Genomic DNA, 18,235 nt, shown 5'->3' with positions numbered 1-18,235 from the left:
AAAATACATTTGAATAAATAATTTTAAAAAGTTGATTAAAATATACAGTTAAAAATATATATGTCTTTAAATATTTTATGTATATATAAACAAATTATTAACAATTGTGTTATACAAAAAATAAACAAATTATATCTAAAACTATGCATTATAATTAATAAGTAAATGAATAAATTTAATTGCAATTTCATTTATTTTATTTAATTGTAATAATATATGACAAATTGATGAAGTACTCGCTTCAAAATATTACCGGTTATAATATATATATATATATATATATTTATAATAAATAAGTATTTATTTGTTTAACAAATACTACGTTTTGTAGTTACAATGGCAACCCCTTTTCAAGATATTTGTATCTTTGTCGCAAGCACCGGTGTGGTTGGCGTCGATGGTCGTTTCAGATTCTTCGTTTACATTTTCAATTCTTCGTTTACGCTCAATATAATCAGACATTTTAATTCCAAGTTCGGTCTCGAATGAAGTGAAGTTGTGCATGAATTGGTGAAAATCGAAAAAGTGGATTATTTAAAATTTTTTATATATAAATATATTGTATGAAAAGTGATATTTTGATAAATATTTTACGAATTAAAAACGATAGTTAATCTTTTTTTGAATATACAACAAATAATAAAGCTAAGCAGGTAAATGAAAATAACGTTAAAATTATTTGAAATTTGCCATATTCGAAATGCACAAATTTGCATATATTTTTAAAATGAAGTTAAAAAAGAAGTATGCACATATGTACAAAGAGGTACAATGAGGAGCAAAAGCAAAATTCTGTATAACGAAATGTGTGTTGGTTTTTTTAGTTGTTGTTCTACTGTGCCCGTTTCAAATTTAATTTTAAAAATTTAAAAAATAATTGAATTTGTTGTAAAGGAACCTGATTGGCTCTGAATGTTGTGTTTGTTATTGTATGCTTGTACTCTGCTATTTTAAGCGGAAATGAATGTTAAAATGTTACAAAAGAAAATATATATGAAATGAAATAAAAAAGGACTGTTGGCATAAAAAGGTTGAGGTAGGAAGAGACAAAGAAACTGTGTAAAATAAGTGAAATAGTAAGAATATCCAATAAAAGGAAGACGAAATCAGAGAAGTGTAAAAAGCCCATAGCGTCGTTCTTAGTTGCGGTTTTTAATTTTTTTTTATGTATTTTTTTACGAATTTTATATGTTTAAAAGTTTTGACTTAACTCACTCAGTTGGGGTGTGTTTTATGCAAGTGCGACTGTGCGTATAACTGTTGTTTTAAAAATATTCTTTAAACAAAAAAAAAAAAAAGAAAACAAATTCCAATCCTGACTCCTGGTGCTTAGATTTAAAGTACGATTGAGTTCAGTTTGGGTGTGCCTGTTCGCAGTCGCAGCGTCGTTACTGCTGCCGGTAACTGAAAGACCGACAACTAATCAAGGCTGTGGTTCGTAGCTATTCGTTTTTCTTCCCTCCCCCATGCTGTTTTTGATTACTCTTTTCGTTTATCCTTTGACTTGATTATTCGCTACTCGTGTTTGTATGATTACATTCTTCCTCTCTTGATATTTTCTACTTGTCTGATTTTACTCGCTACAATTTTGAAATATTTTGGCATCGAGTATATTTACTCGTTATTCCTTGTTTCCCTAAAGTAGCTCCTGTTTTATATGTATATTTTTTTTTTTTACATGTTACTTTCATTTCAGTGTGTTTGATTTTTAGTGTTGTTGCTTAAAAAAAAATACATTTTGTGTGTGATAAATTTCACTTTTCTTCCTTTCTAAAGAACCGTATTTTTTTTCCTGGCTTTTGTTTTAAATGTTAATTTGCGAATCATGCAACTTGATTTGTAGGCTAAGATTTATGTTGTTGTTTTTGCAATATAAAATAAAAATATTAAAAACATTTCTTGCAGCCAACATAACTTCTGCTCTCATTCGTAAAGTTATATTTTGTGTCAATATTTATTTATTTAACAAATGTAGCCTTTATTGCCCTTGTGTTTTATAGCTGCAATTAAAACCGTACGTTACTCGGTTTTGTCGAAGTACTATGCACATATGTTAAGCTAGCCACATACACGCACACATGTATATACGCACATACGCTATAAGACACACGTACACATGCGTAAACGCTAATGAACCTGAGGAAACATTGAATTCTCTTTGGAGGATTCCATACATTTTTATCAATATTTTATTTACAATATGTATATTGATAGTATGCAGTGCAAACGAAACAAAATAATATGAAACAAAACAAAATAGTAAAGCATTTGTAATATAAAAATATAAATAAATGTATAAAGGAAAATTTTAAAATTTTGCTGCGCAGTTAAAATTAGCCACCGCCTTTTGCGCCTACGTTTTTTTTTTCTTCGCTTACTTGCTGTCTGTCTGTCTGTCCGATCCTTTGTATTTCTTATACGTTGTTGTCAGCTTGTTATATTGTTACACTCTCTAGGGTTGAGGAGTATTGGGTGCGGCAGGCAATTGCTTTATTAAATTGTTTAAAACAGATATCAATTCTGCATATTTGTTGCACTTATCACTTCTGTTTGAACGTATGTTGGTTTGTGCTTCTTATTTCTACTCACTTACATACATACATACATACAAATATTCTACTTCGTTTTAAAATACATTTCTTCTTAAATGATATGTGGCATATGTTGACTGCTGACTGGTGATTGTTGACTGTTGATCATTAAGAATTAAATAGTATATTGTTGAGTAGTGTAAACTCAGCACGCATCGAATTACATGCAGTCAGAGTAAGTCGGTTTTAGATTTGTGATCTGATCATATATTACTAATTCTATCAATATGCCAAGCCAGCTTTTGTAAAGCCAACAACGATGGAAATGAGTCCCGTCAATTTAATTACTTTGCACTGTGCTGCGCTATATGCCCTTTGCGGTTTGCATTGATAATCAACCACACTTCATGGAAACGACTAGGTGTTATCTACAGGTCTCCATAAATAATTGTATATAACTCTTAAGTATTATTTAACAATATATATGTATATACATATATATTTTATCATAATAATTATAAAACATATTACACATGTACATATATAACCGAACGTATATGTTATAAATTATGTATGTATGAAAAACTAATAAATATATAAATAAAAATATAAATAGTAATATATAAAATTATAAATAATACTAATAACATAACAATAATACTATAATATTAATACTAATTGTAATATAATGATGATAATATAATAATTATTAATAGCAATAATAATAATATTAATAATGGTATAATCTAATAAGAATGATATAATATAATAGTAATAATATAATATAATAATAATAATATAACATAATAATATATTAATAATATAATGTAATAATAATGATAACATTATAATAAAAATAATATACATCTGTAATATATATAATATGATAAATGTATATGAAATATAACGTTCTTCAAGTTCAAGTTCAATTGACCTGGCCTGTATGCATGCATGTCATATACATATGTTGCATATAAAAAATAATAAATACGCTAAGGGACTTATATATGTGTTTGTCTTTCGATAGTAAGTTCTCTTCTTTCGATATCAAGTACAGATATTTCGATACCAAGTACAGTTATTTCGATACCAAGCACTTTTCTTTCTATACAAAATACTTTTCTTGCAATACAAAGTACTGATTTCCAATACCAAGTAGGGATTTTGATAACAAGTAGTGTTTTTTTTCGATAGTAAGTAGTGTTTTTTTCGATAGTAAGTAGTGTTTTTTTTTCGACAACAAGTACTGTTTTTTCGATACCAAATAAGCAACAAAAAAAAATTGTATCAGTACTAAATTACTCTGTATGGAAAGAAAGATATTATGAAGAGTATAAATTTATATTAAGACATTCCAGTCGCTAATCAATCATGCTATCTTCACTAATCTCATCAAGGCACATTCTATACAAAAAAGGGTATTACTTGTGCTGCTGGGTATTTGCTCAATAGTCTCTGAAAATAAACTAATATAAAGAATAAAATATTTATCAAGTAAACTCTTAATAATTGATGAGCATTTTAATTGCTTATATGCATCATATTAAAAATTTAGCATAAATATGTGTTGTTTTTCTTTATTTATTGTATATACATTAAAAAGATTGTATTGTATTAAACTTATGTGAATATTCATGTTATCACAAGGGTCATAGGGGGGGTATACAAAGCCATCACTCCAATCTAACTTAACATTAATAAATCTGTTTATCTTTTTCTTATGTATTGTATTTATTTGCAATAGATACTTACGGACTAGAATTTCTGTCCGTTCAAGATGTCTTTGTACCTTCAGAAGAACATCATACCTTGTAAATAAAAATGAAAACTTGAAACTATCAACATTAGATGGTTGAGAGAGATGTTCCTTTATTATATTTCACTGTATAATACTATGCTCGATCAAAAGTGTAAAATAATTAATTCCAAACTTTTTGTTTATCTTTAAAAACTTTATGCGTTAGAACTACTAACCCATTACTTTTACTACTACTTTTAAGAGTAGTAAATTTAGAGAGAGAAAAAAGTGTTTACATTATCTAGCACCCATTAAAAACAAGTTTCACGTTATCGAGAAAGTACTGTATATTTATATTATTAGAAATATATACTATAATTGCGTTCTATTTATTGAATATTAAACATACATATATAGTTGTTGAGCTTCTATTATATTAAAAACTTAATTTTAAGCGCATTTAAAAAAAAAATCGAAACATATCATTTCAATTAATTTTAATATTTCCGCAGTCAATAAAAACATTTGGCACATTCCTCGTCTTACGATGAATAATCAGCCGCCACACAATTTGAAAGATTTTTTCAAATTTAATTTTCGCACAATAATAAAATTCATTTCCAATTTGATTTCATTCATTTCATGAAATTTCACAAATAATTTTATTTCGTTTTTCTGTAGCGGCAGAACATGAAGTGAAATCATTTGTTCGAGTATTTGAACATTTCTGAAATTCCTTTGTACTATCGAACGTACACATAAAAATGCCTTCACATGTACTCGTTTGAGCCATATGTGTCCTATGTAAATTCTTTGTTCAATCATTATGTGGATAATAAAGACCGCATCCATCCACAAAACAGCACATTCCATGGTCATGGTGGGTACACTATCAAGTGCATGGTTTTACCCATGTCTATGACAGCAGCGCTGATATGCTTAAATTGTGCTTTTCTTTAAATAATAAAAGATTTTTTACGAGCACATTTCTTTCCTATCAATAAGAATAAATACCTTATATATGAGATTTATATACACAATCCTGTATATATACACATATGTAGATACGTAGAGATATGTCCATGTATTATAGATAAGCAAATTCAAATTTATATGCAATCTGTGGTTTTTAAAACAGCTTTACTTTACTTAATAATTTATAAGTCTCTGTTTACAAAAATTAAATATAGTTTGCAATATTTTGTTTCTTTTTGTATATTTATACTATTTGTCATACATTTACAAAGAAAAACAAAGAAACGTAATGATAGATACTTCGAAAAGAAGTATCAGAACATTTTATAGATAAATAACATAAAAATTATTGTTGTTTTCAGTGCAAGTTTTGTTTACCGAAAATTTTGCACTTAGCAATATTTTCACACCCATTCCCAAGAAAACATTCATCATTTACGAGAGAAATTGTTTTCTATTTAGGAGATAACGATTTTGAATACGAAAATCGTCTTAGTATAGGTATATAGTTCTATTATTATTTGTTATTCATATTGTGTTCTATCAGATTTTAATGTGTAATCAGATATTTTATTATTTAAAAATAACATAGACATTGTAGAAATAATATATAAACAATTTTATATATATATATATTTTTAATCATTATTAAAAGCCATACCTATTGAAACACAGTCAAAAAAATATTTGTAACTGTTTCATATTTTTTTTTTTTTGCTGATATTGCGGAAAATTTTGACCTTATTTTTAAAATGCTGCTTTTTGGGATAATGTTATAACATAAAATCTGGGAGCGAAATCCCAGTTCCCTCATTTAAAGATTTTGTTAAAAAGACTGTAAAAAAAACTGTAAACTGAACTGCGTTCAAAAGCATATCACAAAAAAGCAAACACTCTTAAGTTCAACAGGCAATACTGACAATCTACTAATGTCAATTTTTACAGATCATTATTCGATATGACTTAATTATGTACCCTTAGCAAAGACTCCTGTAAAAGTTATCAATATAAAGGCATGGGTGAAACGACTAAACACTTGTGTTCAGTGACTTTATTCTTCCACTCTTTATAAATTTCTGCAATGAACAATTGACAGATCTAAATATAATAATCTACATAACAAAGTTTTTTAAATTCTTAATGTAAACCAGTTGGTTTTATAAAGGGTACTAAGAATCCCCCTTGTGGTATTACACAAGGCCTATGTGAATTATGTGAGTCCTAATGTCGTTTGTGCTAAAATTGCCAATATAGTAATAATATTTCAATATAAAATATGCTTATAAAGATCTTAAGTTACTTACTAAATAAAAATACAGAAATTATATACCATTTTATCAGCTACTAAAACTTTTTCTGATCACTGAAGCATACTTGTCTTAAAAGAAAATATAATTATAGAACTATAAGATTCATCACTTGTGTTGTGTTAATAAAAAATATAGATTCCAATAAATTTTTGAAACTCTTTTCATCAATAGCCATATTTATAAATAGACCTTTGCTTAAATAGAAACTACTATAAATTTCTTTTTTGGGAAAACTAAATAATTTTAGTAAAAGTACAGCGAGTGTCCTTTCTATCCCAGTGGGGATCTCAATATACGTCTTTGGCTTTAATTTTATATACACAAAATACTTTCATTTTTTAAAAAGTAATTCAAAGTAATTTCATTTTTTGAGAGGGTAAAGTCGCACAGGGCTAATTAAGATAAATATTGCGAGTAGATCAGTTCCTATTCGATTCTTTGAACTGATTAACAATATGTAAATTTTTTATTATTGCTGTACTTCTGTAAATAAAACTTCATTTACCATAGAGTAGAAGGTATTCTTGTATAAAATATCAAAGTAGAAATAAATAATTTTTTCTCATAATCACTAGATATTTTGCGAATTGAAACCAAATTATAATTATAGAGTCGATATTGTCATTTTTCGACTTCCTGCATTAATAGTGAAATGTGTTTTCTGTTTTTGAATAAAAAAGCAACAAATTAAAGTTTTTGAATAAAAAAGCAACAAATTAAAAATTTCATTTATATGTAGACTTCATGTTCTGAAATACAATGATTTTTTTTTTAATTTATTCATTTTTTTGTAGAATGTAAAAAATTTTCTGACTTCTGTTGCCATTTGCATGTTACTCCATTAATTCATTATAATAGCGCTGCGATTTTCTTTTGTCGTACTTCGTTAGATCACCTCTTGCTCTAGCAACTAACTTAAAACGGCTGTAAAAAATTTTTATTATCGCTTTAAACCTAAAAAACCATGTGAGCCCATATACTCTATACGCTTGACTCCTTAATATAGAATAATGTATTTTTTTTCATTTGCATACGAATTTGCAAAGTGAGGTTAAGATTTCAGCACCTCTTAAACTATGGAAGTGGTTGTTGCATCTGGTAGTTTAGATGTCTGTCTACCTCTAGCACTACTAGTTACTGTTCTCCGTAGATAATTTACCATCCCAGTAGTTTAATTATGTTGTGCCACGTGTTATTCATGGATATGAATTTTGAATTTTATGTGAAAGAAATCTAAAATTTAAAATTTCAGTTAGATATCTAGGCAGCTAGTTTTTTTTGTCTTGCTTTATAAGTAATGACGACAAATCTAATCTGTAAATAATACAAAAATAAATACAAATTTTTATACGAAATTGTGTACGGGATTTGAACAGGAACCTTCGACCTTTTCGCTCGATTAAATCATGAACCGAATTATGGCTTTGCAAAACAGCGATTCTGCCTGAAACCACAGATGTATAGGCTATATGAAATAGGTTTGAAACCAAATCAATGGCTCAAACTATCTAATCATAAAACTGAACCACTTTAGTCGTATTTTAAAGATCAACTTTTTTACAATTTTATTTTATGATTTTAATTTGTTAACATCATTTTTGTTTTATTTATTGTTTAAAGTATTAATAAATAATTTTTAAAAATCCTAGTCATCTCTATTCTCTTTCAGAAAGTATTTAAAATATATAAAATCTCTGACGCTCATAGTACTGCTATAAGTTTCAGGGATTACAATATATTTTTAAGAGTTGAGTTGATTTAGTTAATTCAGTATTTAGTTAGTTCTAGTTATCTGCTATTATTTGTTTAACCGATATATTTATTTTACCTAACTGAACTTGTGTATATATGTATATGCATATATTATCTCTTTTATAAATTAAAATAACTAAAGATTTATTACGAATCCACATCTCAATTCGACAGCTAAACTACAAACAGGTTAAATGAGAAATTTTAAATATCCTACTTAACGTAGTCATATGTGTTTTGCTCTTAATGGAGTTTTAATTTTATAGAAACAAAAAAATACGATGGTATCTCATAGAACAGATATGACTTCAGAGGAGTTTTTTTTCTTTCAAACTGAACTAATCATTCTACGAAAAATACCTTGAAAGCGATTTAATCACTGCAAATCTACAGATCCGCTTGGACGGTATATTATACACAGTAAATATTTATTAAATTTTATTATATATATTTTAAGATAAAATATAAACTACTAATCAGTAGTTAATCAGAATAACAATACAAATTGATTTTATAATGCCAAGTTTGTTTATATGCAAAGATTAGTTATGCCGTTTTTAAACTTAATTCATTAAAAGTTTTTCAATAATCCAAACTCATGTAACTACGAAAACAAATTAAACAATAAATTAAAATATATTTAATAGACTAAAAACTGATACATAACTTTTACAATATTTGATCTTCTCAGTTCTAAAATAGTGACTAAGAATTTTTCCAAGAAGACTATTACACAGTTTTTTTTCGTATCTTAATTATCATATAAGAATTATTTTCTAAACTAAATATCATTAAAGTAAGAAACACCCTCTATATGTATTTCTATATATATTATTATAAAGACTCTTAATCGAATACATTTTACTAGATTTGATTTGTATTAATTGCGTTCTGTCAAAACTTTTGAAGTCAAATTTTCTTCGCCTTAAACAAAAACAAATTTTCTTGGTTTTTTTTTATACAATTTTATTGCATTAACAATTTAATGATTTCGCACTTTTAACTCAAATTTTAACGAAGTAATTAAAAACAACACTTTTTTAATTATTTTCTTTTTTAAAGTATTTTTATGTTTTAAAACAAATCTTTCCAGAATGTTTCATTGAAAAATTCTATGCTAATTTTGTACGATTTAAATACCCTCCAATGTATGTTCTTGCTGTGAATATGTATGTATGTAGACATATTGTTCCTATAACAATATAACATTAGTTATAAATATTTTGGTTTATGTGTTTATGCTATGTACATACATACATATTTCTAATTATTAAAACAACAGATAAGTATTTATATCTATTGTTTACATATAAAATAAACGAAAAAAAAAAAATAAATAAATAAATTTTAAGAAAAATAATCTTCCTTCTTCATCCATCGAAGAAATTGATTTCTTATCTACATTTTGTTGTATTTTTTTTTTATGTAAATAATTTTGGTGAACATATTGAAAAAAGTCGAAGACTGTCGTTCGTAATAGGTCAAAAGTGATAGTGAAAATTTATATATATAGGTCATATAACAAAGAATTTCAAGTTACTTTTCTGCTTAAAGATAGTTGATAATTCAAATCTTCAAATGCGTCTAATTGTCTAACAATTTGACTTTGTTTAAAAGACAACTTAAGAAAAAGATTTTTAAACATAAAAAACCAATTATCTTTTCACTGTGACTATCGTAATTTTCTCAAGTCATTGCAATATTTTACTGTTTTTTATTATACGCATATAAAGTATCTCATTTCATATACGAACAAAATCTCATATTTTCCTTAAAATTTTAAAGATATCACCTTAATGTACTTAAGAGCAAAGACTCTTCTTTAGCTTTTTTTTTTTTAATTTTTTTGCATATAATAAAACATACTTCTATCTATTATAGATAGAAGTAAATTGGTGAATCCCATTATCTATAGTTAGACACAAAAATTAAAGATACTATTTTGTGAAATGTTCAAAAATACGGTTAATGTTATATGTTTTTAGATAAAATAAGCTCTAAGTATACCATATAGCGCATCTAAATAATATGAGTGCATCGGAGCTGTGTATGTAAATACTTTGTAACTCTAAAGTTTTCTATGCATTACTGAAACCATTCAGGTCAAAAAAGCATCACTTAAAAGTAAAAATTATAAATATATATATATATATAAATATTTTTTTTGCATAGTAATATAATAATGCAACAATAATTAATTACAAATTTACCACGACAAATAGGATTTTTTTTTCAAAGTTATTGTATTCACACAACGAAGAGATAACAAATCCTTATAAGTTTAAGTTTATAATACTGTTATATAATAAAATTATATCTACATAGTTTAATTTTAGTTATTTAACAATTAGTTGACTATTAGTTAGTTGACTATAAATACACGTCGTTAGCTATAACAGTTAAAGACATAGTTTCTAGAACTATGATTCTATAAAGAGTTATACAAGGTTTATATATGGGCGGTAGTAAGGTTTAAATATTTGGAACTAGAATGCTTCACATAGTTAAAGACATGTTTTTTCAAATTGTGGTTCTGTTTCTAATGGGTTCCAATTGCCTAATTGTCATTCTGCGTCTCTTTCTGGTTAGCAAAATTATTCCCATCAACCCACGTTCCCATAGAGGCGCAAATTAAAGACGACATAATAAATCATGTTGTAGTACTTTTGAGGGAGGCCAAGGTTCATACTAGACTCTAGTGCCAAATAAGAAAAAGAAATATTTTTGAGGCTGTTGTAGTTCTTTAACATCCGCTCTGTAGGCAAGTTAATTAGTTGTGAATGGAATTCCTTAGGTTCACAGACTCTTAAACTGCTTCTTAGATATTGATTAATAAGGCTATTAACATAGATGACACAAGTTAGAGACATGATCAATTTGTAATTCTATTTGCGAATTGATTGATTACCATTGTGAACCTATTCTTTTCCCTTATCATCCTGTTTATTTATCTGATTAGAAAACGTTTTTTTGCATTTCTTTCTTTTAGTCTTTCTTTTAGGTGTTGTTAAGCAATTTTCAATTTTACTAGAACTGTTATGAGTGTACAGTTTTTAATCTATTGATTCGCTATAATATTTACATTCCTATATATTTGATGTATAAAATTACTTACTCAAACTTTTGATATGAATAATACTAGAGGATTTTATTATCATTATTTATAAAATTATTGATATAGTACTTTACTATTTCAAAGAACATCAAACTTCCTGAAAATTATGAGTAAGCTATCTCAATTTTATTTATTATTCTCATGAAAATTGGATTTAATTTTAAAACAGACCGTTATTATATCAATTATATAATATTTATATATGGTATAATATAAATTGTAAAAATTTCTATACATTGTTGTGAAAAATTCTTTAAATTAGTAATCAATTTAACTGTAACTTGAATTTATATATTTAGTGATATTTTAAAAGGTATTTTTAAAGTTTTGAGCAGTGCAACGAAATAAAACAATCATTTAAGAGATAGTGTCCATTTTCAATCTTAAACAAAATATGAAGTGTTGGTTAAAATTTACCTGAAAATCCTCCGTCTCGGTTAAAATTAAAAATTAACTTCTCTCATACTACTTTTTGGACAAAATAATCACCTTCTCATAGTTTAAAACTTTTTGAAATAAAATACTGTAGTACACGAGACAACATTGTTGTTATTGCAAATTTTTTGTTTTGTTTTTATATATATAGTTGTTATTGTTTTTTGTACTCTTATATTTTTCACCCAAACTTAATATTACTGAGTGATAAACATTTGGATAATAATATAAAAATTCATTGGTAATTTTAATTTTCAAGTCAATGCTTATAAAAATTGACAAATATATATATCATTAAGCTTATAAATGTCTTTTAAATAAAATAAAAGGTAAATTAAAATAAAATAAAATATAAAATAAAAAATAAACTTATGGTATATTCATTCGGCAAATTCTGCCTGCATTCTATTATAATTCTATTATAATAATTGTGATTTATAATGTTCATTTTGGGTGAGAAATATAAAAAAAAATATTTCATAATTGTAATTATAATAATTATTATTGTTCAAAAAACCTTTCTTTTAAAGAATAATTTTATTATTTCTTGTAACAATACTAGGTTTCATGCAAATAAAAAGTTTATTGGTATTCTGATTCGTCTATTAAAAAAATTCAATTTTATTTCATTTAATGTAAATGAATGTAGTGGAAATGTTTACAATTAAATGCATTAATATATTAAAATTGGGTTTTTCGTAATTTCATTAATGTTTTCGCTTTAGAAAATATTATTAAAATTTGATTACCTCTTTCAAAATGGAGACCATTTGCATAAGCTCAAGTAGTGTAGCACAACAAATCTACCAAGATTGCACTTCTCTTCTCTTTTGTAAGTCTGTACCCTGTTGGTTTTTATTACAGCTTTCGGAATGGATTTCATTACTATTAGGACACAAAATGAACTCGAATACTTTAAACTACAATTCAACGAAATGTAGTTTGGATCGTTTTTTTTTTTTTTTAAACTAACATTAAACGAAATTGTCTTAATCACAGTGTAAACGGTTTTTTTGAAACTTTGAAAATAGAGTCAATTTTGAGTGCTAGTTCAAATACCATAATACCAAATTTATCCTTTTTTGTTGTCTTGTTCATCTGGCTGAAATAGTTAAAGCTATTAATTTCATATATAAAAATCGTTAATATTTTATTATGTACAGTAAATGCATTGAATAGGAGAACAACACATTAACCTAATAAAATAACAATAAAACTTACTATTTTAATTTAATCAAAACTAAACAATACCTATATACGTATATAGATTCACAAACAGTACTGCTGACTAACTGAGCAAATTATTTGTAAATATTTCAGTATTTACTACAGTATATCTAGTAAATTTTTTTAATTACATTGCCCCACAAATCCAAATCTGTGGACATACCATATTTTGAAATTTATACTAAACCTAAAGTATATATTGCGGTTTTTAGCAAAAACCTACATATATGAAATAAAAAGAACACAATTACTACGTTTCATTAATCAAATTTTTCTATGTTGATAGGTAAATATACTCATAGATATATATATATATATATATATATATATATATATATAAAAGAACATTTTTATGTTCGCTCAAAATTTTTATTTTTTAATAGCTTCATTTTCATTGCTTTCTTGCATCTTCACACCCATAATTCGAGTATTGCCTTTAACTATTTTTATTCCATAAATAAAATGCATAGTTTACTTTGAACAACTTACTGATTTTCTTCTTTTTTTTTTTTGTGATTTCTTCAAATCCATTAACCACCAAATCAAATCTTATCACAGCAGATCTTATAGAATGATTTAGTATAGCAATGAAAGTTGAAAGCACTTTAGGGTTAAGACACTCAAACAAACAAACAAGGCAGGCAGACAATTTCTTAAAAACAAAGAAAATCCGAAGTCATCAAATGCGAGTACATTTTCAAGCTACAAACTGATTACTTAATTTATTATTATTATTAATTTTATTATGTATTATAAAATTTATATATAAATTTATTAGCTTAACGCTTCATAATTTTTTCTTTATCACATTTTCTTTTGAAGATTTTAAAGATTTTTATCTTAAAATAACATCAATTCGTCAAACTTTTTAACTGTCTGCCTGTGCTTTATTGTTGCTGTGAGTTATTATGTTAATAATGTAAATAATAGAGATGAACATAAATATATTAAGAAACTATTTAATAACGTGTCAAAAAATAAAATAAAAATAATAATATATTCGTTTACATGTATGTCAATTTAACTACATATTTAATTATGTATTATAAACTGCGCTATAGTACTTCAACAACTTCAAAACTTTCATTTGTACTAAAATTGTGTCGTTTTACCATACATACAGACATTAAATAAAATATATGCAATTATTTTTTTTTTTTTTTGTTTTATTAATAACAATAATTTATATTAAAAACAAAAGTTTTATATTACATTTAAGTCTAAAAACATTTTTGTTTATCTTAACTGTCTGTGTTTTAAATATAAGACTGTGGCTCAGTGATTAATCAGATACTTTTATAAAACAGCACTATGCTTCAAGTTTTATTTAAATTAAAAATTTATTTATTTTATATGGTTTGTATATATTTCATCAGAAAAGAAATCTGTATCAGTTGCAAACGATATTTTTCTTCTTCTCGCAAGCAAGTAATCTTGCTGTTATATTCCATAATTTTCTTAGTTTTGTCTATAATAGTAAATAAAGTCTATATACGATATATACGTATGATGTTCGATGATAGAGTTATTATACATTTCAAGCAATTTATGTAGATTGTATTAACGTCAGATACATGTTTATATCTTCTTCTCTCTTAGCATAAGAGTGTTTTACCGATCTGTTGCAACGACTCTACAATCACATAATACTATTTTCTTAAGGTAGGTATTTTGTTAAGGCTTTCGATTTTTGTCGATCTGTTGCAACGACTCTACAATCACATAATTCTATTTTATTAAGGTAACCCCCAACGTGTAAGGTGATACAAATATGTAGACATAGGTTAGAAAGTGATTTGTTATTGTTATAGTCCATAAGGATACACACAGACAGACGCATGCACGGGTTGGAATGTGAATAAACAATAGTTGAAGTTTGGGGATGGATAAGATTTAAATTGATGTCAACTAACATCAAGGCGGAACAACCTATCTACTTCTTTAGGACGGCCATTAAAGATTGATTGCGCTCAAAATGTACGATGTCATTAGGTGAGAGAAGATGTGAGAGTGGATAGAAGGATTGTTTAGGAGCAAGAATAGATTGAACGTGAATGGGATTTTAATTGATGACAACCTGAGTCAAGGCGGAAAAACTTAGTCACTTGAGAGACATGGGGAACAGATGGTATAATTTATTCACTGTTGTAGCCCGCATGGATCTGTTTGTGTAGTCCCTTTTGAGAATGTTAAACGTCACATCGTCCGATGTGTAGACCCGGTCGCTGTGAAACTATCTATCTGTCGATTCTTCTTTTTACTGTTAACATGCCTTTATAAAGCACTAATATTACTACCACTTGTTATTTTACCCCTTGTTTGAAGCGCATTTTTGTTTTGTAGTATTTTTAGCTATTTAAAATGCTGCAACTATCATATTCGGCCTCTCTATAGTACTATTCAACTCATCATTTTACAGAATTTAGTAACACGTATTGCTCAATTACACGCACTTATGCTCCGAAGCTTTTTCTCTCACATGCCGAAAATTAATGTATAATTTTTACATGAACACATAAATTTTACAAAACTACCAGTTTCGTTGCAACGTTAATTTTTACGTCTATAGTTGAAGATCCAAAATATGTATTTCCATATAGATGTTCGAGGACTCTAACTAGAGATTTAATCGTGTAAATATAACACTATATTAAATCAGATTATTTGTCGGTAAACATCATATCGTCACAGAGTTGTCACCAGTTCAAACCTTATAATAATTTAATGTTAGTTGCAGCTCCGCTCCATTGGGCTTTTATGTACATAATTATTTAAATTGTATTTCTAAGTTTGTATTTTAATTACAAATAATATGCTCTATGAAAAATTTAACAACAACATTTACTCTCTATATCTCTAGTTGCAAATAACATATCTTTGAAATAGAATGAAGTGTAATGTATGGATTTGTGTGTGTTGCAATGTGCACTTTCATGTGTATATTGTGTATATGTTTTTACAATAATACCTATGTTTGCATGTACAATAAAAACTTCCCGAGTGTCATAATAAGCATTCTTTTAATGGCAGGTGTGCGCTAGTCCTATTTTTGCATTTACTATTTATTTTTACGTTTTATTATTTATTTTTGCGTTTTATTATTTTTAATATATTAATACTGAGTATATGTATTATTAAAAATAAAATTAATTTTTTTTACTTTTAAAATGTAATTTTGTGACTAAATAATCACAGTATTCATATATACTTATCACCACACTTTACAATATCTTGTTGCTCTGGTTAGTACCATCGCCATCAGAAGACGATGTATAAATTTCTTGTACATATCAGCCGGTTTTTTGACTGCAATAAGTATAAGTTTGAATCATTATTAAATACTAGTTTTGTGTGGAGCACTTCTTAATATTCTGTAAAATCTTACATTTACACTTTACAGCAATGTATATTTTAATAATTTGTAATATATTTATTTAAAAATTTTTTTGATTTATAGAATTTAAACTTTATTGATAAAATATCAATGTATTTTTTTTTCTTCGCAATTGGGCAGTACTTTTCATTCCATAACATGTTCTTTCAATATCACTATATTCTATGTCACTATGTAGATTACTTAATTACTTAATTGTTTATTTTATTTTCAATATTTCGACTTTAAACTAAAGTCATGTTCAGACTATCAATAATTTATCTAAATTTCAATCATAGAACAAATATTCCTATGTTCCTTTAAAATTATATATTCTCTTATTCGAATGTTTCTATTCAATTTTTGTTTAAAAACAGCAAAAAAGTCGTGTGAATACCATCCTAAAATAGATTCCGCGATCACGATTAACTTTTGCCATCCATTATTCACTTTTTAATATTTTTTGCTTCCTGGTTAGTATCTATGGCAATTATGGTACACAACATTATTATTGGATTTTGTCATAACCTTTTAATATTAAATTGTCTATAAGCACTAAAAGAGTTATATTATAAGTAATATAATATGTATATACATATGTGTGTCTATGCATTATACTTTATGTGTGCAGTGTTTTTTAATTGTTTCGACATATGTACAGTAATTGCAATTGCAATTGTTTTGCCGCCTGCCCAAAATGCAATTTAATTTCATAAATTAACATATTTTCATTTTTGATTTTTTATGCGATATTTTTAGTAAACGCAACTTTCTACCCTTAAATAAAAAATAATTTAATTATTGTTTATGTTTTAATTAGTGTTATTAAATCGAAAATATACAATGCAATGAGTGCTGCATGTATGAGCAGGTTACCATTTGGAATTTATTGCACCATACGCACGACATAATGTCACCATTGCGAAAATAACTTAAATTTAGCTTTATTAATAAATATGTTGGTACAATGCGATATTTGCACTTTACAAACTGCTGGTATGTGTGTGTGTATATATGTGTGTGTGTATATATGTGTGTGTGTAAATATACAAATTTAGTGTGCCCGCTTTGCTTTAAATTGACACATGCAGCAGTAGTGTTATCGCGCGGCAACAGAATGTCGCTGACCCGCCCATCCACTACACACTACTCTACTCTATGTTGCAATTGTGCACATATTGTTTAAAAAAATCAAAATACAAAAAACAAAAAAATACACAATATGTATATGTTCCTACTACCATCAAAAAAAAAAGACGAAAAAAGATATGAAAAAAATTTTTATGAAATTGATTCATACATTACCAACACCAATAGCAAATACATTACTGCTGCAATAACATAAGAACCGTAACAACAACAACAGCAACAATTAAATTATTGCCATTGGCATTGCCACTTTGTTGCTATGTTGTTGTTATTGTTGTTGCCTGTGTAGTGTATTGATTTGCTTTAGTGTGTATTATTTTTTATTATGTCGTCGCATCAACATTTTGCATGCATGCATGCTATATGCCTTACCCATGTCATACCCATTGTTTATACAATGCCGCGTAATCGTTGGTCAAAAAAGTGCAATCAGCAGCTTGCCCTTGTCCTCTTGCTTGCTTGCTTGCTAGCTTGCTTATACCCGCTTAGCATAAACCGCCCGCATATTAGTTATCAACTGTTGTTACAATTATTACAATACGAAGACGACGTACGTCCACATTGCCGACTATTCGCCTGCCGTTCGTTACTTTTGCTACAGCGATTAGTAATATTGTACAATTTCTTTGC

The 18,235-nt window shown here is 26.8% G+C and overlaps 1 protein-coding gene across 1 annotated transcript in view; it reads left to right on the top strand.

Annotated features, from left to right (window-relative positions):
* The first annotated feature begins 434 nt into the window (after positions 1–434).
* LOC119687139 (A-kinase anchor protein 200) overlaps positions 435–18,235 on the top strand; it is a 55,448-nt gene continuing 37,647 nt past the window's right edge. The window contains exon 1 of the mRNA XM_038101337.1: positions 435–653. The gene's annotated coding sequence lies outside the window, so the exon portion shown is untranslated. The remainder of the gene's footprint in view (positions 654–18,235) is intronic.

This window comes from Teleopsis dalmanni, chromosome X, assembly GCF_002237135.1.
Source record: "Teleopsis dalmanni isolate 2A chromosome X, ASM223713v2, whole genome shotgun sequence".
NCBI lineage: Eukaryota > Metazoa > Arthropoda > Insecta > Diptera > Diopsidae > Teleopsis > Teleopsis dalmanni.
The sequence above is the reverse complement of the archived record's forward strand: the minus strand, read 5'-3'. Positions and strand labels throughout refer to the sequence as shown.